Genomic DNA, 26231 nt, shown 5'->3' with positions numbered 1-26231 from the left:
CCGTAGAGTTAATCCTGTTTGTAGATAAATAGTTTGATTAATAGATGAGTCTAAGTAAGGCTATGTAGAGGGGGTGTAGGTGTGAGGGTCCCAACATAGGCAGATATATTGAGGGGGGGAGGGGTGAGGGGAGCTTCCCCTCGGCGGGAGAGGGTCGGAGAGTCATTGTGGTTGAGAAGCGAGGGTGGAATGTGTTTGCGGTTTTGACCGCCATTATATTCTTCGAGCGTTTAACTTTTTTTTTCTGGGCTATACAGCTGCGTTTGGTGATGATCCATGAGGAGATTAGTTCCGCCATACACGGCAGGAAGTGTCGAGGAAGGTGAGAGAGAGAGCAGACACTCTTAAGATGTGAATGAAAGGAGGTAGCAGTTGGCAGAGAAGGTCAGTTTTATGTAACAATGCACGTGTGTGTGTATAGGTGACAGACCAGGAGGTGATGGAGCTGCACCAGGGCGGATGTGGTCCATTAGCCTTAATCGTTTTTCAAAGTCTACAAAGGGGTGTAGGAGGTGTGTGTACTGCCTACCATTCAGTGGCTAACTGAAGAGTATTTCTAGCGGTGGTGGGGTCATATCTCCTCTCCCACCCCACTTCCCCTCAGCTCCCCTCGTCAGGGACAAGTCACATCTATCATGGGTCTGGAGGACTGCTTTGAGAGTTTTGACATTGCACACACCTCAGCCACAATGTTTGCGTTTTCTCGCTAGTGAAAGAGAGAATATATGCGCCTTTTATAACATTCTTTGCTGAATATTTTAACTTTTTCTCACACAAGCAACCGTATTGACGGTGCTCAATGACTACTATTACTTCCTCCTACACGGGCGGAAGTGCCGGGGGTTCCCCTATCCACTGTGGTGTCATTAAGGAAAATGAGATGTAACTACTGTCAGCAGGCCCCCAGCTGTTCCACTTACCAACACTCTCTCTCTCTCTCCTGACAGTCCGGGACATAGCATTGAGTGTGACAATGTTCTTTCTCAAAGGTGAGCCATGAGCTCAACATACAAATTCCAAATGCAGACCTGGGTGGCTTCCCTCTTGGGAGTTAGACACACACTGATTAACAAGATACCTGATTATTTATACAGCTTCTCTACATTATATGCAGGGTTACATAGTGTGTCAAGAACTACCTACGTGATGCTAAACAGTCCAGTCACACAAGGCAGTCATATGGGCAGTAAAGGCTTGCAGAGACACATAAAGGGGTCAAGGACTGAACCCCGCAATTCATTTTAGCTAAGCAAGTTACAATCATGACGAGCTAGTTACAAAATTCAATATAAGTATGCACATTGACACAGGAGACGTGATCACTACCTACAAATTTTTGTTAACTGTGATCGCAACATCTGCTGTCGAAATAAATATCATTGAAATGTATGCATGTCTACTCAATCTCCATCACCTCTTCATCCTACATCCATTATTGCTGTGCAGACCTTGTAACACACAACAGCGTTATCACAACAAGACAATGTCACAGAATGTTCAAGACTCTTATACTGAATGAGTGAAACATCAATCCATCTCGTTAGGGTCTAACCTTCGTGGTGGTTTGAGGCGTAGTGAGATGGACGAGGTATTGGGATGACCTTACTCTCACCCCATTCACCCCCACCAAACCCCAACCCCAATCCCACCCCCCTTTCAAGTCCAAACCATCAAGCATCACTTCACCCTTCCCAGACCGGATGTTCTATGCAAAGCCTTTAGTAGTATTATTTTGGTTCGTATGTAGAGTAGTGATCCAGTTCACAAACACACAGATGCTATCCCATTCCATCACGTTGGGGAGACGTGATCACTACCTACAAACTCTAATATTTTTTGTTAACTGTGTGATCACAACATATACCTCGCGGATCTTAGTCTTGATATTATTATTATTATTATTATTATTATTATTATTATTATTATTATTATTATTATTATTATTATTATTATTATTATTATTATTATTATTATTATTATTATTATTATTATTATATTTTAAAACCATCCCTCAGTAACTCAGTAAGTCAAACAGCAACAGCAACAGTGGACTGAAGACTCTAATATGTTATGGGATAGACTGCTTCTCTCTCGAGTTGAGTTGAGTCATTAGTGAAATACTCGGCTTCAATTTGGTAGGACATAGCATCTACAGTTTTGTCAGGCTGACCTTATGCCATTAGCACTGTATGACAGTTTAGTTAGTTTAGTTCATTTATTATGCACCCCATACCCATCTTGTGGGCGGTATTGGAAAGGGTTACAGAAGCACATAATGGGCTCAGGGACTGAACCCTACAATTCAATTAGCTAAGCAAGTTACAATCTTGATCAGCTAGTTATAAAATTCAATATAAGTCGGCCCATCGACAATGGGATAGAGACCGACCACAAGTACAGTTTCTAAATTAAGCACTGTCAATTTCACTTTGCCTCAGATCTACAGGATCCTGTTGAAGATTTAGTTTTAACAAAAAGGGAAACACCAGAACATGAACTAATAGGGTTGAGATAGGAGGAAAGGCTTTGCGGAAGATAAAAGAGCTGAGTAGACATGTTCGCTACCTACATTTCTTTACGTGAGTTCATTTTAGTTTAAAGTTTTCCATCTTAAATTAAATACTACTATCATCAAGCCTGTATTGGATGGCTCAGGCATTCAGTTTACAACTCAGTAAGTGTTTACTGAACGTGGAAAATCACTTCATGTGTGATTATTTAGCTTAGTTTAAAGTTTTCCAATCTTAAAATAATTCTTGACTAAAATAGCACTCCAAAACATCTTTGCACTATTAATTTTTCTTTGTCACGTGCAGAGCCATCAAAGGGAATCTCACTACTGCACGGATGTCTTGTGTGTGTGTGTGTGTTAAATAATCGGTCCTTACCTAGCTTATCATTTTCTTTGAGAAACTTATATGTAGTGAACATATCTCCAGGGTCCACACAATAACCCACACATCACCCATCTTCTGTTTTCAAATCACAGCTCGCATCTAATTTAATGTTATTTTTTTTTTATAGAAACTATGTTTTGAGAATATGCTCAATGTCGGCAATTACTATTCGTGTCATTAAAGTCCTTTCAGTCATCAAACAAGCAGAGGTGCAGCATAAACCACTAAAGATCTGATGTATGCAAGGTACATAATTTTGACAATTCTGACACGACCCACCTTAGCGAGATGTCTGTGCACAACAGTACCCCAGCGAAAACATAGACTATTAATAGCAAGACAATGACACAATGTTCAGCACTCTTAATAATTTTATTCAAGCACTGGTAACGTAGCATAATGTAAGATTTTTTTATACATTTCATATCACGCTTGTAGATTTAGTTTTAACAAAAAGTGAAACACGAGAGCATGAACTAATAGGGTTGAGATAGGAGGAAAGGCTTTGCGGAAGATAGAAGAGCTGAGGAGACATGTTCGCTACCTACATTACTATTATTTCTTGCAGACCTGCAGACCTGACCAGAAAGCAGTCAGTCAGTCAGTCAGTCAAACATTTTTATAGTTAAAAGTTTTTCATCTTAAAAAAAAAACAGGGACTACCTGTTTTCATTTTTTTCTTCTATCAAATCAAATAGGCACGAGGGCCACTACCTATTGTTGTTGTCTGTCTGTCTATGGCGTGACTAGGTTAAGGACTGCAATATCCCACACCATACATGCTACGGGCTCTCACTAATCAATAAACACAGTTTTGTATCATTTCTCGACTAAATAGCACTCCGAAACATCTTTGCACATTTTAATTTTACATTGTCACGTGCACAGCCATCAAAGGGAATCTTACTACTGCACGGATGTTGTGTGTGCTAAATAGAAGGTCCTTGCATAGCTTATCATTTTCTTTGAGAAACTTATATGTGGTGATCATATCTCCTGAGTCCACACAAATAACCCACACAACCCACATCCATATTGAGAAAGAGAAAGAAGGCAAACATAGCTTGGATATTGCATCTACTTTTAAAAAGGGGTAAGAATAAGAAGAGTCATGTTCCATAAAAAATACTTTACAGCATCCATTATTTATGTGCAGTAAGAGGGAAACGGGATCCACACATACAATTTCCAGCATTACAACGCTATCGAGCGGTCCATAGAATTACCCAAATCGACCCAAATCGGCCCAAAAGACCCCAAATCCTCCTAACATTACGTAAGTAATGAAGAAATATTTTATATTTACTTACTATGATGTTGGTGCTACACGTAGAACATGATCAAACCTATTTTTACTCTGAAATAATCTAATTTCATAACGAAATTAGACGTAAATATGTGAGAGGTGACGCCATAGGAAGTCGACAGTCCAAGCGACAATTTTTTGGAGCGACTTATCCAAGATATATGGTCGCCTGGAGAGTGTTTGCTGCCATATCAGCCTCCTGTACACAGTGATCCAGTCGTCGTATTTCATGACTCAAATTGTCGCAAATTTAATTGGTAATATTAAGAAGTAGAATGTGTATTTATAATAATATCTTTCATAAACAGCCACAAAATATTTAATATTTATTAAACAAAACGTGTCTGGAAGTTAAATCAACTCCACATGACAATAAATTTGGTATATAGATCCTAGCGTTATTCGTTGGTATGCGTTCGCTATTTAAACTACTCGTGTCCTTTTCGTTCATAGAACACCGAACCCTACACGCTCTCTGATATATTGCTTAATTAACAAATATTCACAAATAAAGATTATGTTTGTATATGTTATCAGAAAGGCAGATATAAAATAGTTTTTGTGAATCCATCACAGAGATTATACCTTATAAGAGAGGAAAAATATTCATATTTTAAACAAGGCTTCTTGGCCGACGCTCTCCCTTTCGATGGGAACTAAGACCTTTTGAAGATTAATGTTAATTGAATCTAGATATTGTAAAAAACGAAGTTTTTTATGTCATCAGAAAGGCATATAAGCTGCATGTTAATACTTTGGTATAAATATAACTGAAGTGAAAGTGAAGATATATGCCTTTTTATAGTTACTTGATGCTCGCTCAGGGAGTGTGAAGGCCTGCACACAAGTCAATCAATTTTATAATTAATATACATATATGCAAAGTAACGTCAAAGGTCTTTATTTCAGATTAAAGACAGATGTAGACGAAAATGTAAATACATTTCAAGGAAAACATATCTTAAATGAAAGCAAAGATATGGTCAAATAAATAGCCAATACCACACCATCGCTAGTGTCCGGACACATGAATAGTCACATTAGGTGAAAGGAAATGTACCCAACCATTTCCATTTACGCAACCAGTTTCCGTTCTTATGTTCTTACATTTATTGAAATTTATCATCACCATCATTTACAGAAAGAAATTAACATAAAAATGTAGTAATTTTAATACACAAAACAGAAGTAGATATGTATTTAAATTATTACGCAGGATAGGATCACTAATGCAGAACTATTCGCATACTTTGCGTCATTATATACAGTACTGGAATTTAAAAAAAATCGCGGAATTCAGAGATAACACCATCATTGGTGTCCAAGAAAAGTGTAAGTACTTCATTTATAATGATGTGCTGCCCGAAATCTTAGCGAAGTATCTAAAATTTGCTTACTGTAAGTAATTCATGCAAACTATTGTAAAGCTGCCGCCCAGTTGGGTGGGTATGGAGCACATGACTGTTAAGCTGCCGCCCAGTTGGGTGGGTGTGGAGCACATGACTGTTAAGCTGCCGCCCAGTTGGGTGGGTGTAGAGTAAGACTAGTAACTGGACGACTCACCATAGATGTAAAGTGCCTAGTATAGTGACTTCTGAGCCTCTTGTTGAATCACTTGTGATACAAAGATTATTGATGTGTGTATTTGTGTGGGTGATTGAATATGTATGTGAATGTATAGGTATATATGCAATTGACGATCACGAAACAATGATCATTTGTATGCGGAAAATTCCATATTTCATTTCTCTGGATTTTCCGCATATATATATATATATATATATATATATATATATATATATATATATATATATATATATATATATATATATATATATGTATATGTATGTATGATTATGTGTACATGTATATATAACATTAATAATTGTGAAGATTGTTATTTGTCTAAAGATTGACAAAAGATTGTTATTTGCTTAGCTAAACGAACTAGAGAGTTCAGTTCCTGAACCGATTATGTGCCTCTAACCCTTTACACCACCTCCCACGGGATGGGTATGGGGTGCATAATAAAGAACAAAAATGAAAAATATTATGAACTTAATTATAAACCACAATATGTTCTATATCATCAGAAATTCTGAAACATACCATATATTTTTAAATATTTGCAATTAAAGTATTTATTTAGGAAATAAGTATTTTAGTTACCCTAGTTAGCTCTGAGAACACACATTCTTGCAGCAAAAATTTCTTCACACTAATCTGAGAGATGCTAATGAGACCAGTTGCGACCCACTGGACAGGTCAATTCAATTCAGGTCATGAAAAACAATCAACTATAGCACCAGCTATGCCAGAAGACATTCAAAATATTCTTGATATCATTCAAATTGTCAATACGAGAACAGAATACATAAGTTGAGTGATGTCAAAGGAATCATATTGACTGACCGAGCCCCAATGTAAATATCCGTGGCTTCCTGACCATAAAGTTACCGCCGCGGTCGAGGGTAAGAGACCGGATGTACCCATATACAAGCCGCACTAGCTATTAGTTCATATAAGCTGACAACTTACCCAAATAAACATTACTTCCTAATTATATATAATATATATATATATATATATATATATATATATATATATATATATATATATTATATATATTGTGACGGTAACGCGTTGGTGTTCGGCTGTTCAAGGCTAGGGGTATGGCCTCGTCACATAGTTATAAAAAAAAATAGAAAAACTGGAACTTCGTCTGTGGTAAGGTAAGGAGAAGACACACAAAACACAAGTAAACTTTAACAATGAAATTTTAATTACGTTAAATAAATCAAAACATGAAAATAATGCACAAACAAATATGTATAATAAAATCAATGAATCAAAATAATAAGAATACTTAAATGACACAATGAAAAGTTACGTTAAGGCAAAATAACAAGAAGTGCAACACAAAAGTTAAGTGGGAGGTGCTGGAATATTGGCTTAAAGCCACCACCTCTCTCAGTACACGCTAACGTCTAGCTGGGAGGAGTGCTGGCTACGAAAGCACGGAACATTCTGACGACTGATGTTGGGGTGACCCCAGACATCAGGTAGTATTGGGGGCGAGTGCAGGTGCAGCCAGACCGGCGACCAATCAGCGGAGCCGTAGCGATCAACGGGTAGTTTGGTGGTTGGAGTTCGAACAGGTGGCTGGTTGCATACGTTTCTGCTCACCCTGGCAAGCCTTGCTGGTGCTGGTGTTGTTGTCGTTGTTGGACATTTCTTCCATAGTCTTTTTATATAATTGTGAAGACGTAATTTTGGAGGGAAGAGCAGGCTCAATCTCTTGAAGGAGATTATCGTCACAACTCTCCCCCGAAGCCTGCGGTTCTGGAAGAAGTACGTCGTTATGTGGTGGAGTAATGGATGGAGTCGCTTCTACTTCATAAACTCTGGAGAGGGCATCGGCTATGGTGTTGTCAGAACCCTTGATATAGCGGATCTCCAGGTTGAAGTCTTGTAAATACAGAGCCCATCGTAGAAGACGCTGGTTGGTGAATTGGGCTTGATGTAGGAAGCGGAGAGGGTTGTGGTCTGAGAAGATGGTGGTAGACCTGGCGCCTTGTAGGTACGGAGCGAAGTGTTGGAGGTTCAGGACGATGGATAGTAGCTCCTTTTCAATAGTGCTGTAGTTCCTCTGGTGTGGTTTCAGTTTGTAGCTGTAGTAGCTGACAGGTAGAACCTCCTCGCCTCGTAGTTGCATCAGGACACCACCAACGCCGGTACCACTGGCGTCGACATGAAGGACGAAAGGCTTGGTGATATCTGGAGAGGCGAGAATGGGGTTAGAACAGAGGAGGAATTTGAGTTGTTCGAAAGCAACGGTTTGCTGCATGGTCCAATTATACCGTTGCTTGGGACTGGTTAATAGAATTAGAGGTGTGGCGACTGTACTGAAATTCCTCACAAACCTACGGTAGTAAGAGGCAAGACCAAGGAAGCGCAGGAGCTGCTTCCTGGTGGTAGGCTGTGGATACTGTAGGATGGCTTGAGTGTGTGAGTCTAACGGAGCTATGCTGCCACTCCCAATAACATGACCCAGATAACGCACTTTACCTTTCGCGAAAGTGGACTTGCCCAGGTTGATGGTGAGGCCGGCTGTCAGGAGCTTGGAGAACAGACGTCGCAGCTGGAGCAGATGTTCACTCCAGGAGTTGGAGGCTACGACGATATCGTCCAGGTAGGCGTATGTGTTATCCAAGCCCTGGATGACACGGTTGACAGCTCTTTGAAAGGTGGCCGGGGCATTACATAGTCCGAAAGGAAGGCGTTCATATCTGAAAAGTCCAAAAGGAGTGATGAAGGCAGATATCTCTTTAGCGCGCTCCGTTAGACACACTTGATAGTACCCCTTAAGCAAGTCCACTTGGGACAAGTACTGGGCACTACCAATGGCATCAAGGATGTCATCTATCCTTGGCAAGGGGTAAGCATCCTTGACAGTGACAGAGTTCAGTTTACGATAGTCGGTGCACAACCGCACCTTACCTTGGGGTTTGGGCACCAAGATACAGGGTGAGGCCCAGGGGGACTCACAAGGTGTAGCCAGTCCATGATCCAAGAGGTATTGCACCTCAGCACGCATGACTTCCTTCTTGCTCGGGCTGATTCGGTAGAAGGGTTGACGAATCGGCCGGGTGTCGGGGAGCAGTTGGATGTCGTGCTGGGTAACATTACACTCTTGGGGATCATCTCTGAACAACTCTTGATGTTCTCTGAAGATCTTGACGAGAGGTGCACTATGATTATCCTGAAAGTATTTGGGAAGATCATTAAGGATTTCGGAATTAGAAAGCGCTGACTCCTTGTCAGTGCTTTCGGGAGGAGAAGCTGGGAAGGTCTCACTGTGGATGTAGGGTTCTGTGAATGTGGAATAATTAGTCAAGACAGTGGGAGGAGTACCATTATATTGCTTCAGGAGGTTGACGTGGCACAGCTGGGTCTTCCGCCGCCTATCAGGAGTCTCTATCACATAATTATTATTATTCCTGCACTCTTTGACGCAGTAGGGTCCTGAAAATCTGTTTTGTAAAGGTGAACCTGGGATAGGGAAATAAGCAAGGACGAAGTCTCCCGGCTTGAATTTTCTTACTTTGCTGGTCTGGTCGTAATGAGTCTTCATTCTCACCTGGGCTTTCAATAGATTATCATGGGCAAAGCGGTGGACTCTCTCTAGAATGTGCTGAAGGTTTTGAAGAAACTGGGGCACATTCTGATGCTCACTGAAGGTGGCATCTCTGAGAGAGTCTTTGAAAGCCTTAAGGGGAGTACGGCACTTACGGCCGTAGAGCATCTCATAAGGAGATACTCCTAGGGACTCATTGGGGAGACTTCTGAAAATACACATTATTAGGTCAATCTGCTTATCCCAATCCTTTGAGGTTTCACTACAAAACTTTTTCAAGAGTGCTTTGATGGTCTGATGACTACGTTCAAGAGAACCCTGTGAAGCAGGATGATAGGGGCTGGACAATACCTGTTTGATGTTGAACTCCTCCAGTGTCCTTTTGAAGAGATCACTGGTGAAGTTGGTGCCACAGTCACTTTGAATCTCCCTGGGAAATCCGTATTGAGTGAAGATCTTCAATAGATGTTTGATAACCGTAGCAGCCGTGATGTTCTTCACTGGAACTGCTATGGGAAATCTGGTGGTAGGACACAGGATGGTTAGGATGTAGGCGTTACCTGAACTGGTCCGAGGTAAAGGACCGACACAGTCTATTATGAGTCTGTGGAAAGGTTCCGCAGGCACCTGTATGGGAATCAGTGGTGCTCTGGGAATGGAGACGTTCGGTTTGCCTGCCATCTGACATGTATGACACTGTTTTACGTACTGTTTGACGTTATTTACCATACCTGGCCAGTAGTAGTCTTGGCGAATCCCATGGTAAGTCTTGTTGAAGCCGTAGTGGGAGAATGCTCCATGGGCCAGGTGTAGAATAGTGGGCCGCAGGCTGGTGGGAATCACAAGTTGTTCGGTGTTGGCCCAATCGTCCTCCTCCTTCAGTTTACTGGGTCTATATCTGCGGTAGAGCAAGTCGTTCTCTAGGAAGAACCCAGGAATACTGTCGGGTTGAGTCTCAGCCTGGAAAAACAATGGTGTTAAAGTAAGATCTTCCCTCTGCAACTTACGGAACTCCAACTTGGTCAGATGCGGGGGTAGTTTCTGAGGGTCTTGAGGGACAGCGGTAGCAGTAGAGTCAGCTGGCTGTGGACGTGCGGCTTGTGCACGGGTGGTCACGAGAACCGGAGGAGAAACTTCATCACTCTCTTGAACCTCTGCTGGAACATACTCAAGAATAGGGTTACTTGGCACAGAGTTACACACCTGGGGTTTGTCCATGACGATCAGGTTGGTCGGTTGCAGGTCTTCTGCCAAGTCGTTGCCTAGGAGAAGTTGCACTCCAGGCATGGGAAAAGGCTTTTCCCTGACGGCGACTTGGACTTCCCCGTTCACGTAGGGACAATCCAGGTGGACTCTGGCGAGAGGGTATGGAGTGGTAGCAGTGAGGTCAGTGATGAAGACTGTTTCCCCGGTGTAGACTATGTTGGGCACAGCCGACTTCAAGATGATCGATTGTAGAGCCGCTGTGTCCCTCAAGATCTTCAATTTGAAACGTCCCTCCGGATTTGAACCGTTGGCAGAGACAGTTCCAGTATACAGGTGGTTACTGAAAAGAGAAAGATCATTAACATCAACACCAACATTCATCACAGGCTTACCGGACTTAGGAGGAGTTGGTTTGGGTCGTTGTTGGTCAGTGGTTCCCTTGTATTGAGACTTACCACACTTGTCTATGGTATGTCCATAGAGTCTACAATATTTGCAGTACAGTTGTGAACCAGCTTGATCGGGGCTCACCTTCTCGTAACTGTACCACGACTTCTTACTGGAGGATGGTTCAGGTGTCAGCCGGTGGATGAGGCTGTAAGTGTCAGCCGACTTAGCACACTTCAGGTAGTCGGTTTCTTCTTTATCTGCTAAGTAGAGGCGGACAGGAGGCGGCACACGTCTCAAGAATTCTTCAACAAGCATCAGGTTGACGAGTTCTGTAAAAGTAGAGACATGTGCTGCTTCCAGCCATTTCATGAAATACCTCCGTTTCGTGTTAGCAAACTCGAGGAAGGTAGTGGTACTTGCCTTCAGGTGGTCACGGAATTTCCTTCTATAACTTTCAGTAGAGAGGAGGTAGGCGTCCAACACTGCTTGTTTCAGAGTGTAGTAGTCATTCTCAGACGCCAAAGTACTGAGTGTGACTGCAGCTCTACCTGTAAGATGGACTCTGAGAAGTGTGGCCCATTGGTTGACAGGCCAATTGAGTTGATTAGCAAGGGTTTCAAAGGTGGTGAAAAAAACATCAACTTCTGCTTCTACAAAGGATGGCATTAACTTACTTGCATGTGATATATTAAAACTGACGGGAAGATTGGCAGTAGCTTGCTGGCGTTGAGTGAAGTGGGAAGTTTCCAAGGCGATTTCACGTTGACGACACTCTAGAGCCAGAGTTGCTTGTTGCTTGTCATGTTCGCGTTGTATTTCCAACTCGCGTTGTTTTGTTTCAAGCTGTACTCTCTCACGTTCATGGAGCAAGGCGACCTCACGTTCGTGGAGGGCGAGTCCACGTTCGTGTTCTTCTCTCCTCAAGGCAGCTTCGCGTTCTTGTTCTTCCCTTCGTATGGTAGCTGCTTCTCTTTGCTGCTCACGTTCAATCTTAGCCAGCTCTAGTTTAAGTTTCATCGTAGCCAAGTCAGTTTTCTCTGCAATATAGTAAGTTTCATGAGTTTCAGAGTCTATCTTACCTTGCTCTAAATAGTAATCCAGCAACAGGTTGTGTAGGTCATTTTTGTTGGCTTGGTAGGGAACTTCTAGTTGATACTCATGTGCAAGAGTTTGTAGTTCAGTCCTCTTGGCACGACTTAAAGTCCCTATTTCACCTGCTGGATTTGCACGGAAAGTTTGGAGACGAAACATGGTGAAATTAGCAAATAAAGGTACACGAATGTTCAATAATGAAATGTCAGAAACAGGACAACGTGGCAACTGGTACCTATCCTGTGTGATCTTTAACAATTAACGTTAAGTGAAAGATATTAAATGATTAAATGAAATCAAGGGCGCAGGAAATCTTGTACCCGGTACTCATGTAAGAGAATAAGGGCAAGAAAATCCTACTAACAAATGAAACAAAGTTTCGAAAACAAATGAAACAGTTAAATGCTTCAAAAGTAAAATTGGTAGTCCAAGGATGTAGGCATACCTTGCCAAGTCTCTAAAGGACATAAAGCAAGTTTTTCCTACTGAATTTAATATGATACTTACAGAATTAGCGAACTTTTGTGCTCTGAAAAAATAAGCTAATTCCCTACCGTTGTATGTATCATCATCTCTGACTGACGTGTAGGGGTGCGAGGTGTCAACTGGTGACGAGAACTGCTGCTGAGGTCCCAATTCAGCAACTAAAGTTCGAGCTAGAGGAACTATGGCCCTCTTTGTCCTCCTACAGTCAGATTGCAGAAGATTGGGTACTCTTGACCCGGGGCAGACCACAGTACCAGGGTACCAATATGATGATCTGTCAGAATGAGAAATATTCAAGGGACATAGATGGTAAATACGAGTAATAACATGGAGGGAGAGATGACCAATTAAGAGTATGACTGAGGCCTACAGTCACCACGTAATCCAAAGTTGTCTCACCTTCACTATATGTTACTCTCGTAATGCACAATACACCGCACCTTATAAAAAATGAAATTGAATGAAAAATAGTAAAGCTACGTTAACAAAGTTAAATACGCTTACCATAAATTACCACTTGGCACCAGTACCTGAGTGAAGCTCCTAGGACAGGCCCCCATATAACTTGTGACGGTAACGCGTTGGTGTTCGGCTGTTCAAGGCTAGGGGTATGGCCTCGTCACATAGTTATAAAAAAAAATAGAAAAACTGGAACTTCGTCTGTGGTAAGGTAAGGAGAAGACACACAAAACACAAGTAAACTTTAACAATGAAATTTTAATTACGTTAAATAAATCAAAACATGAAAATAATGCACAAACAAATATGTATAATAAAATCAATGAATCAAAATAATAAGAATACTTAAATGACACAATGAAAAGTTACGTTAAGGCAAAATAACAAGAAGTGCAACACAAAAGTTAAGTGGGAGGTGCTGGAATATTGGCTTAAAGCCACCACCTCTCTCAGTACACGCTAACGTCTAGCTGGGAGGAGTGCTGGCTACGAAAGCACGGAACATTCTGACGACTGATGTTGGGGTGACCCCAGACATCAGGTAGTATTGGGGGCGAGTGCAGGTGCAGCCAGACCGGCGACCAATCAGCGGAGCCGTAGCGATCAACGGGTAGTTTGGTGGTTGGAGTTCGAACAGGTGGCTGGTTGCATACGTTTCTGCTCACCCTGGCAAGCCTTGCTGGTGCTGGTGTTGTTGTCGTTGTTGGACATTTCTTCCATAGTCTTTTTATATAATTGTGAAGACGTAATTTTGGAGGGAAGAGCAGGCTCAATCTCTTGAAGGAGATTATCGTCACAATATATATATATATATATATATATATATATATATATATATATATATATATATATATATATATATATATATATATATATAATATATATATCCTACTCACACTCATCCTAGCGCAGTAATTTATTGTGCAACCCATACCCATCCTGTTACCAATAGTTTGCGCAACCCATGCTCATCCTGTTACCTTTAGTTTATTGTGAAACCCATACTCATCCTATGAATGGTAATTTATTATGCACCTCATACTCATCCTGTGAGTCATAGGACATTGTGCAACCCTTTCTCATCGTGTGAATCTTTGTTTACTTTGCTTTCCATGCGATAGTTTCATTGCTCTGCGATAGTTTCTTGTGCAACCCATACCCATGATGTGAGTGGTAGTTTATTGTGTACCCTATACTCATCCTGTGAATATAGGGTACACAATGAGTTCATTTGCACTCCATACTCATCAAGAAGTGTATTTTACCAGCATTGTAATATAAATTAAGAATAAAGGCATAATCTTATTATGTACCCATAATAAAAATAAGAGCCATCACTATAATTTTCATGACAAATGGCCTAGACTCCACTTCCGCCTTCGACAAGTTGCTGCCGGAGGTGGGTATAGTTTATTGTACACCCCCGCACCCCCAGTCCTGGGAAGGGGGCATTCGAATGTGGATATGTGAACCATTACCCCAAACCCTCCCCTGTTAATAATAATTAAAACACTACACTACACACTATATGTTCATTTAATATTTCAAGTATAAGAATCAAGATATATTTAGGATTTAACGATTTAACATTGTCTCAATCATACCTTTATTGCACTTTATCATCATTGGCTGTTTACTGCTCTGAGAAATAAACATAAATCCACATGCCTGGAGCCCGCGGTGCCCGGCACCTTGCTGTGGGAAGTCAGAGATGTTTATGATTCTGGTCTAGGAATACCGTGGGATTTCACCAAAATAAAACAAGTTGACAGAACCATTAATATTGTTCACTATGATGAAGTTGCACACTTAATGCCTGTATATATATTTTGCTTGTATGTACTCGATAGCGTAAAATATGGGATGCATGTATATTAAGCTGTGAGTGAATGTCCACTTGGTTGTCAACAATATTTTCATTTCGTTGTTTAAGTGTTGAGTTGAGCTAAATTACTACACCATCTATAGATCATCCAACAAAATCAGCAGATTCCTAGATGTTACTACTGCTCGGCTATAAGTATCTCAGAGAATTTTCATTATCTGCTGATGCAGACCTGACCAAATGTAAACTGTCAAAAAAATTATTCGCACTATTAAAAATTATTCGAAAAGATACGTAAATTCAGAGACAATTCTTTACCAAACGTTCAATAAATTTGTAAATGTTTTGTTCAAAATGGACTCGGTAAGAGATGCCGCAGTTTCGCATGATTACTAAATTGTCCTGGTTTCTAGGAACTGTGAGCATGAGTCTGAGGAAAAACTGTCCTTACTCTGAATACCGCAACGTCTGTGCTTATATGAATATATGTCACATACACATATTTTATAACACACATTTAATTTGTATCTAGTTCTTTATTGTTAACTTACATACTTAAAGAACCTTGCAACATCTACATTCGAGGAAGGATTCCAGAAGCAGTTAACTGCCATTTCTTGTTTCTGGAATTCTTCTTTATGCTGTAGGTAAAGTAGTTAATAGAACTACTGTCTCCTGCTCCTGGGGTTGGTGGTTCGAGACTACTTGTGCCCAGGGTGAATGTGGAGGTCAGTAGTTCGACCTTGGAGGTAGACCTCGATATACACCTAACGAATAGACATGCACAAGCTGCTTGTCCTCAGTGCATATTTTACACACACACACACACACACACACACACACACACACACACACACACACACACACACACACACACACACACACACACACACACACACACACACACACACACACACACACACACACAGGAGTATACAGTAATAAGGAAAGAGAGGGAAGGTAGGGGAGGAGGCGGAGTGGCCCTACTCATGAGAAGGGAATGGAGTTTTAAGGAGATGGCCATCCCGGGCTGTGAGGAGTTCAGAGACTACATAGCAGGCACCATAACAATGGGAGGACCAAGAATAGTAGTAGCAGTAATATACAACCCTCCACCAAATGACAGGAGACCCAGTCAAGAGTATGAAAACAACAACAAGGCAGTTAACACTATAATTGAGAGGGCAGCCTCTGCTGCCTGTAGAAATAGATCCCACCTGCTCATCATGGGCGACTTCAATCACGGAAAGATTGACTGGGAGAACAAGGAACCGCATGGAGGCGAGGATACGTGGAGAGCCAAACTATTGGAGGTGGTGACAAGCAACTTTTTAACCCAGCATGTCGGAGAACCCACAAGGATGAGAGGCAATGACGAACCAGCGAGACTCGACCTAGTCTTCACTCTGAACGACTCCGACATAAGAGATCGGTTTTGAGGACCCAGTAGGAATGAGCGACCACAGTGTACTGGTGTTTGAGTACTTGATTGAAGAAGGGTTATTGAACTCGAGGAGGGATACCGAAACCAAAAGGTTAGCATACCGAAAGGGAAACTATGAGGGGATAAGAAAATTCCTAACAGATATAGCATGGGAAACAGAGCTCAGGGGAAAGACGGCCCAAGATATGATGGATTACATCACGCAGAAGTGCAAGGACGCAGCAAACAAGTTTGTGCCAGTCCAAAAGGAAAACAGAGAAATGAAGATGAGAAACCCATGGTTTAATAATCAAAGATGTAGGCTAGCTAAGCAGCAAAGTAAAAGGGCATGGAGAAACTATAGGAATAACAGGACACTGGAGAGCAGAGAAACATACCAGAATGCCAGGAATGAATATGTCAGGATGAGAAGAGAGGCAGAAAGACAATACGAAAATGACATAGCAAGCAAGGCAAAGACTCAGCCTAAATTGTTGCATAGCCACATTAGGAGAAAAACAACAGTAAAGGAACAGGTTATGAGATTAAGGATAGGGGCGGAAGGATTCACTACAAATGACAAGGAAGTGTGTGAGGAATTGAATAAGAAATTCCAGGAGGTCTTCACCTTAGAGCAAGGAGAAATTCCAGAGGTAAGTGAGGGAATAGCTAACCAGGAACCACTGGAAGAGTTTGAGATTACCAGTGGGGAAGTAAGGAAGTGTTTACTAGAGTTGGACGTGACGAAGGCTATAGGCCCAGATGGAATCTCCCCTTGGGTTCTAAAGGAAGGAGCAAGAGAACTGAGCCTACCACTCTCCATAGTGTATAACAAATCACTGGCAACAGGGGAACTGCCAGATATTTGGAAAGCAGCTAACGTAGTCCCGATATACAAGAAAGGGGATAGACAGGAGGCACTGAACTACAGGCCAGTGTCCCTAACCTGCATACCATGCAAGCTGATGGAGAAGATTGTGCGAAAAAAACTAGTGGAGCATCTGGAGCGAAGGAACTTTGTAACACAGCATCAACATGGGTTCAGGGATGGCAGGTCCTGCCTCACAGGGTTACTTGAATTCTACGACCAGGCAACAAAAATAAGGCAAGAAAGAGAAGGGTGGGCAGACTGCATATTTTTGGATTGTCAGAAAGCCTTTGATACAGTGCCACACAAGAGGCTAGTGCGAAAGTTGGAGATGCAGGCTGGAGTGAGAGGGAAGGTACTCCGGTGGATAGAGGAGTACCTAAGCAACAGGAGACAACGAGTCTGTGTGAGGGGTGAGGTCTCAGATTGGCGAGACGTCACAAGTGGAGTCCCGCAGGGGTCAGTCCTTGGACCTATACTGTTTCTGGTATATGTAAATGATCTCCCAGAGGGTATAGATTCGTTCCTCTCAATGTTTGCCGACGATGGAAAAATTATGAGGAGGATTGAAACAAACGATGATAGTAGGAGGCTACAAGATGACCTGGATAGACTGAGTGAATGGTCCAACAAATGGCTGTTGAAGTTCAACCCGAGTAAATGCAAAGTAATGAAACTAGGCAGTGGAAACAGGAGGCCAGGCACAGGATACAGAATAGGAGATGAAGTACTTAATGAAACAGACAGAGAGAAAGATCTAGGAGTTGATATCACACCAAACCTGTCTCCTGAAGCCCACATAAAAAGAATAACGTCTGCGGCATATGCGAGGCTGGCTAACATCAGAACGGCGTTCAGGAACCTGTGTAAGGAATCATTCAGAATCTTGTACACCACATATGTAAGACCAATCCTGGAGTATGCGGCCCCAGCATGGAGCCCGTACCTCGTCAAGCACAAGACGAAGCTGGAAAAAGTCCAAAGGTATCCTACTAGACTAGTCCCAGAACTAAGAGGCATGACTTATGAGGAAAGGCTGCGGGAAATGCACCTTACGACACTGGAAGACAGAAGAGTAAGGGGGGACATGAGCACAACCTACAAAATCCTCAGGGGAATCGACCGGGTAAACAAGGATGAACTATTCAACACTGGTGGGACGCGAACAAGGGGACACAGGTGGAAGCTGAGTACCCAAATGAGCCACAGAGACGTTAGAAAGAACTTTTTCAGTGTCAGAGTAGTTAGTAAATGGAATGCATTAGGAAGTGATGTGGTGGAGGCTGACTCCATACACAGTTTCAAATGTAGATATGATAGAGCCCAATAGGCTCAGGAATCTGTACACCAGTTGATTGACGGTTGAGAGGCGGGACCAAAGAGCCAGAGCTCAACCCCCGCAAGCACAATTAGGTGAGCAATTAGGTGAGCACACACACACACACACACACACACACACGTGAGTGTGTGATTATGCGAGACTGGCTAACATCAGAACAGCCTTCAGGAACCTGTGTAAGGAATCATTCAGAACCTTCTATACCACATATGTAAGACCAATCCTGGAGTATGTGGCCCCAGCATGGAGTCCGTACCTTGTCAAGCACAAGGCGAAGCTTGAAAAAGTTCAGAGATATGGCACTAGGCTAGTCCCAGAACTAAGAGGCATGAGCTACGAAGAAAGGCTGCGAGAAAAGCACCTCACGACACTAGAAGGCAGAAGAGTAAGGGAGACATGATCACTACCTACAAAATTCTCAGAGGAATTGACAAGGTAGATAAAGATAAACTGTTTAACACGGGTGGTACGCAAACAAGGGGACACAGGTGGAAAGTGAGTTCCCAAATGAGCCAGAGGGACGTTAGAAAGAACTTTTTCAGTGTCAAAGTAGTTAACAGATGTAATGCATTAGGGAGTAATGTGGTGGAGGCTGACTCCATACACAGTTTCAAATGTAGATATGATAGACCCCAGGAGGCTCAGGAATCTGTACATCAGTTGATTGACAGTTGAGAGGCGGGACCAAAGAGCCAGAGCTCAACCCCCGCAAGCACAATTAGGTGAGTACACACACACACACATACACACTCACTCTCTCCCTCTCATAAGGGAGGTGGTTGCCGAGTGGACAGCGCTCTAGACTCGTGGACCTAGGGAGTAAATGTTACTCCTACTGCTATGTAACAAGATTTTGTTGGTACATTTTCATGTAAATTCACAACTCTTCGCGCCGGAAACAAGTCATGAGAGAGCCACACAATAATTTTCGGATCTACCCTTCATTCTTTCTCAATGTGTTGTATACAATGAAATGATTATACATTGCTCTGTTGTGAACATTGTATACAGTACCTCAAGATATACATCCCACAACAGTTAACTAGCTCCCAGATACCTAATTAATTCCCTACTCTCTGTAAATGTTAATGTGATGTCACCGAGCAGTAAATAGGTACCTGGAAATTAGACAGCTGCTACGGGTTACTTCCTGGTGTGTGTGTGTGTGTGTGTGTGTGTGTGTGTGTGTGTGTGTGTGTGTGTGTGTGTGTGTGTGTGTGTACTCACCTATATGTACTCACCTATATGTGCTTGCAGGATCGAGCATTGACTCTTGGATCCCGCCTTTCTAGCTATCGGTTGTTTACAGCAATGACTCCTGTCCCATTTCCCTATCATACCTAGTTTTAAAAGTATGAATAGTATTTGCTTCCACAACCTGTTCCCCAAGTGCATTCCATTTTTCTACTACTCTCACGCTAAAAGAAAACTTCCTAACATCTCTGTGACTCATCTGAGTTTCCAGTTTCCACCCATGTCCCCTCGTTCTGTTATTATTACGTGTGAACATTTGATCTATTTCCACTTTGTCAATTCCCCTGAGTATTTTATATGTCCCTATCATATCTCCTCTCTCCCTTCTTTTCTCTAGTGTCGTAAGGTTCAGTTCCTTCAGCCGCTCTTCATATCCCATCCCTCGTAGCTCTGGGACAAGCCTCGTCGCAAACCTCTGAACCTTCTCCAGTTTCTTTATGTGTTTCTTCAGGTGGGGGCTCCATGATGGCGCGGCATACTCTAAGACGGGTCTCACGTAGGCAGTGTAAAGCGCCCTAAAAGCTTCCTCATTTAGGTTTCTGAATGAAGTTCTAATTTTCGCCAGTGTAGAGTACGCTGCTGTCGTTATCCTATTTATATGTGCCTCAGGAGTTAGATTAGGTGTCACATCCACTCCCAGGTCTCTTTCTCGAATCGTTACAGGTAGGCTGTTCCCCTTCATTGTGTACTGTCCCTTTGGTCTCCTGTCACCTTATCCCATTTCCATAACTTTACATTTACTGGTGTTAAACTCCAGTAGCCATTTCTCTGACCATCTCTGCAGCCTGTTTAAGTCCTCTTGGAGGATCCTACAATCCTCGTCTGTCACAACTCTTCTCATTAATTTTGCGTCATCTGCAAACATCGACATGTATGATTCCACTCCTGTAAACATATCATTTACGTAAATTAGAAAGAGGATTGGTCCCAGCACCGATCCTTGAGGTACTCCACTTGTTACTGTTCGCCAGTCCGACTTTTCGCCCCTTACCATTACCCTCTGGCTCCTTCCTGTTAGGTAGTTCTTCACCCATACTAGGGCCTTTCCGCTTACTCCTGCCTGCCTCTCAAGTTTGTATAGCAGTCTCATGTGCGGTACCGTATCAAAGGCCTTTTGGCAGTCAAGAAATATGCAGTCTGCCCAGCCTTCTCTGTCCTGCCTTATCCTTGTTACTTTATCATAGAATTCTAAAAGGTTTGTTAGGCATGATTTCCCTGTCCAGAACCCATGTTGGTGCTTGTTTACAAACCCAATGCTCTCCAGGTGCTCAACAAGTCTTAGCCTAATTATTCTTTCAAGTATTTTGCAGGGGATGCTTGTCAGTGATACGGGTCTGTAGTTAAGTGCCTCCTCCCTATCCCCCTTTTTGAAAATCGGTACGACATTTGCCTCCTTCCAGCAACTGGGCAATTCTCCCGACATAAGTGACTCATTGAAGATCATTGCCAGAGGCACGCTGAGAGCCTGCGCTGCCTCTTTAAGTATCCACGGTGATACTTTGTCTGGTCCAACAGCTTTATTTGCATCCAGTGTTGTCAACTGTTTCATTACATCCTCTGCTGTCACCTCTATATCTGATAGTCTTTCATCTTGGGTAATCTCTTCTAACAATGGGAGCTGCTCAGGCTCGGTAGTGAACACTCCATGGAATTTTGCATTCAGTACCTCGCAGATTTCCTTGTCGCTTTCTGTATATGCCCCTTCTGTTTTCCTCAGTCTTGTCACTTGGTCATTTACCGACATCTTCCTTCTTATATGGCTATGTAGTAATTTTGGTTGCTTTTTCGCTTTGACTGCAATATCGTTCTCATAATTTCTTTCCGACACTCGTCTTATGTTAATGTAATCATTCCTAGCTCTGTTACATCTAATCCTGTTGTCCTCTGTCCTTTGCCTTCTGTACTTCCTCCACTCCCTCCTGCTTCTCACCTTTGCTTCCTGACACTGTCTATTAAACCATGGGTTATTATATTCCCTCCTGCTTTTTTCCTTTATTGTTGGAATAAATCTATCTTCAGCCTCCTTGCATTTCAATATGACTTGGTTCATCATACCTTGCACTGTTTTTCCTCTAAGTTCTTCCTCCCACTGCACGTCTCCCAGGTAGTCCCTTATCCTTCTGTAGTCCCCTTTTCTGTAATCAAGTCTCCTTTCCCGGACCTCTTGTCCTTTGGTCACAATTTTAAGCTCCATCATGTAGTCAAAGGCTAGGACACAATGGTCACTAGCTCCTAGTGGTATTTCATGTTCCAACTGCTCGATGTCTTCTACATTCTGAGTGATAATGAGATCTAATAGGCTGGGCGTATCCCCTCCTCTTTCCCTAGTATCTTCTTTCACATGCTGTGTTAGGAAATTCCTGTCAATAACGTCTACCAGCTTCGCTCCCCAGGTCTCCTCCCCGCCATGGGGATTCCTCGTTTCCCAATCTATCTCTCCATGATTTAGGTCCCCCATGACCAGCAGCTTCGCTCTCATTCTATGCGCTAAAGTTGCTGCCCTCTGCAGTTCATCCATACATGTCTTGTTGCTGTCCTCGTACTCCTGCCTGGGCCTTCTACTGTTTGGTGGGGGATTGTAGAGTATCAAGATTACAATCTTCTTCCCATCCACTGTCAGAGTTCCATGTATGAAGCTTGTGCTTTCATTGGTACCCGGATTTTCCAGCTCATCAAACTTCCATTTCCGCTTTATTAGTAGTGCCACTCCTCCTCCCTGTCTCTGTGTCCTTTCTTTTCTTATCACCTGGTACCCCTCTGGAAAGATTGCATCCGAGATCATGCCATTTATTTTAGTTTCCACTATTGCCACTATGTCTGGGTCTGCCTCACTAACTCTTTCTTTTATCTCTTCTGCTTTATTGGCTACCCCATCAGCATTGGTGTACCAAACCTTGAGACTCTTCTTGGAAACTCGGGTGTCAGAGTTCCCCCTTTCACCAGGGGTCTGGGGGGAACTGGGGGGTGTCTGGGGGGCAAGTGGGGGCTGTGGGGGTGAGTGGGGTGTGTGTGTGTGTGTGTGTGTGTGTGTGTGTGTGTGTGTGTGTGTGTGTGTGTGTGTGTGTGTGTGTGTACTCACCTATATGTACTCACCTATATGTGCTTGCAGGATCGAGCATTGACTCTTGGATCCCGCCTTTCTAGCTATCGGTTGTTTACAGCAATGACTCCTGTCCCATTTCCCTATCATACCTAGTTTTAAAAGTATGAATAGTATTTGCTTCCACAACCTGTTCCCCAAGTGCATTCCATTTTTCTACTACTCTCACGCTAAAAGAAAACTTCCTAACATCTCTGTGACTCATCTGAGTTTCCAGTTTCCACCCATGTCCCCTCGTTCTGTTATTATTACGTGTGAACATTTGATCTATTTCCACTTTGTCAATTCCCCTGAGTATTTTATATGTCCCTATCATATCTCCTCTCTCCCTTCTTTTCTCTAGTGTCGTAAGGTTCAGTTCCTTCAGCCGCTCTTCATATCCCATCCCTCGTAGCTCTGGGACAAGCCTCGTCGCAAACCTCTGAACCTTCTCCAGTTTCTTTATGTGTTTCTTCAGGTGGGGGCTCCATGATGGCGCGGCATACTCTAAGACGGGTCTCACGTAGGCAGTGTAAAGCGCCCTAAAAGCTTCCTCATTTAGGTTTCTGAATGAAGTTCTAATTTTCGCCAGTGTAGAGTACGCTGCTGTCGTTATCCTATTTATATGTGCCTCAGGAGTTAGATTAGGTGTCACATCCACTCCCAGGTCTCTTTCTCGAATCGTTACAGGTAGGCTGTTCCCCTTCATTGTGTACTGTCCCTTTGGTCTCCTGTCACCTGATCCCATTTCCATAACTTTACATTTACTGGTGTTAAACTCCAGCAGCCATTTCTCTGACCATCTCTGCAGCCTGTTTAAGTCCTCTTGGAGGATCCTACAATCCTCGTCTGTCACAACTCTTCTCATTAATTTTGCGTCATCTGCAAACATTGACATGTATGATTCCACTCCTGTAAACATATAATTTACGTAAATTAGAAAGAGGATTGGTCCCAGCACCGATCCTTGAGGTACTCCACTTGTTACTGTTCGCCAGTCCGACTTTTCGCCCCTTACCATTACCCTCTGGCTCCTTCCTGTTAGGTAGTTCTTCACCCATACTAGGGCCTTTCCGCTTACTCCTGCCTGCCTCTCAAGTTTATATAGCAGTCTCATGTGCGGTACCGTATCAAAGGCCTTTTGGCAGTCAAGAAATATGCAGTCTGCCCAGCCTTCTCTGTCCTGCCTTATCCTTGTTACTTTATCATAGAATTCTAAAAGGTTTGTTAGGCATGATTTCCCTGTCCAGAACCCATGTTGGTGCTTGTTTACAAACCCAATGCTCTCCAGGTGCTCAACAAGTCTTAGCCTAATTATTCTTTCAAGTATTTTGCAGGGGATGCTTGTCAGTGATACGGGTCTGTAGTTAAGTGCCTCCTCCCTATCCCCCTTTTTGAAAATCGGTACGACATTTGCCTCCTTCCAGCAACTGGGCAATTCTCCCGACATAAGTGACTCATTGAAGATCATTGCCAGAGGCACGCTGAGAGCCTGCGCTGCCTCTTTAAGTATCCACGGTGATACTTTGTCTGGTCCAACAGCTTTATTTGCATCCAGTGTTGTCAACTGTTTCATTACATCCTCTGCTGTCACCTCTATATCTGATAGTCTTTCATCTTGGGTAATCTCTTCTAACAATGGGAGCTGCTCAGGCTCGGTAGTGAACACTCCATGGAATTTTGCATTCAGTACCTCGCAGATTTCCTTGTCGCTTTCTGTATATGCCCCTTCTGTTTTCCTCAGTCTTGTCACTTGGTCATTTACCGACATCTTCCTTCTTATATGGCTATGTAGTAATTTTGGTTGCTTTTTCGCTTTGACTGCAATATCGTTCTCATAATTTCTTTCCGACACTCGTCTTATGTTAATGTAATCATTCCTAGCTCTGTTACATCTAATCCTGTTGTCCTCTGTCCTTTGTCTTCTGTACTTCCTCCACTCCCTCCTGCTTCTCACCTTTGCTTCCTGACACTGTCTATTAAACCATGGGTTATTATATTCCCTCCTGCTTTTTTCCTTTATTGTTGGAATAAATCTATCTTCAGCCTCCTTGCATTTCAATATGACTTGGTTCATCATACCTTGCACTGTTTTTCCTCTAAGTTCTTCCTCCCACTGCACTTCTCCCAGGTAGTCCCTTATCCTTCTGTAGTCCCCTTTTCTGTAATCAAGTCTCCTTTCCCGGACCTCTTGTCCTTTGGTCACAATTTTAAGCTCCATCATGTATTCAAAGGCTAGGACACAATGGTCACTAGCTCCTAGCGGTATTTCATGTTCCAACTGCTCGATGTCTTCTACATTCTGAGTGATAATGAGATCTAATAGGCTGGGCGTATCCCCTCCTCTTTCCCTAGTATCTTCTTTCACATGCTGTGTTAGGAAATTCCTGTCAATAACGTCTACCAGTTTCGCTCCCCAGGTCTCCTCCCCGCCATGGGGATTCCTCGTTTCCCAATCTATCTCTCCGTGTGTGTGTGTGTGTGTGTGTGTGCGCGCGCGAGAGAGAGAGAGAGAGAGAGAAAAAAAAAATAGTTAGTAAGTAGTTAGTAATAGTTGATTGACAGTTGAGAGGCGGGCAGAATGAGCAGAGTTCAACCCGCGCCTGCACAACTAGGTGAATCCTCTCTCACTCTCTCTCTCACCACCCACATATAACACCCACATGTGTGTTGTATGTGGATGCTGAAGTTCAGTCTTTTGTCTATGTATAGGTCAAGGAACTTTCCATAATCATTATTGCTAATGTTAACATTGTCTATCTGAAGTTGAATTTGGTTTCAGGATTTACTTCCGAACAAAAATAGTAGTCGTTTTTTTTATGTTTAATGTGAGTTTGTTAGTTTACATCCATGAGTGGACTTTTTAAATCTGTTATTTTCATTATTATATAGTGCGTTTGGGTTGGGGTCTGAATAGATGAAGGTAGCATCGTCAGCACTTATGTTTACACTTATTGGAAGTATCTAAGTATCAACTAAAGTATCCTCACACTTGACTTAAACTTTAGTAGCTATTTTTTGGACCATTCCTCAAGTTTCGGAGGTCAACGAAGATGGAATTCACATGAAATGGATTATGTTACCATCACTAATAATGTGTTTTCTCTGTCTAGCTTCGGACACGGTCATGTTACAATTGTGTCTTCGAGAGTTGCGCGCAATTAAGGATGATAGAAATCACTTACAATTAATGCATCAAGTTTGGAGACTTGAATTGAAATTGAAATTGAAATAAGTTTATTGAGGTAAAATACACACAAAGGGATGAAGTAGCTAAAGCTATTCTCACCCCGTTCAGTACATCGTGTTAATACATACATAGACACACACACTTGTACACATTTTAGTGTAACAAACAAGGCAAATAATTCTGTCTGATGGGTGGAGGCAACTGCATTCGCAGCTGCACCCGTGTGGCGGTGTAGGAAACCATCAATGTATATGATTTGAGAGAGAGAGAATGATCTGTG

This window comes from Procambarus clarkii, chromosome 67 (genome assembly GCF_040958095.1).
Source record: "Procambarus clarkii isolate CNS0578487 chromosome 67, FALCON_Pclarkii_2.0, whole genome shotgun sequence".
In the NCBI taxonomy this organism is placed as follows: domain Eukaryota; kingdom Metazoa; phylum Arthropoda; class Malacostraca; order Decapoda; family Cambaridae; genus Procambarus; species Procambarus clarkii.
Note: the sequence above shows the minus strand (reverse complement) of the source record.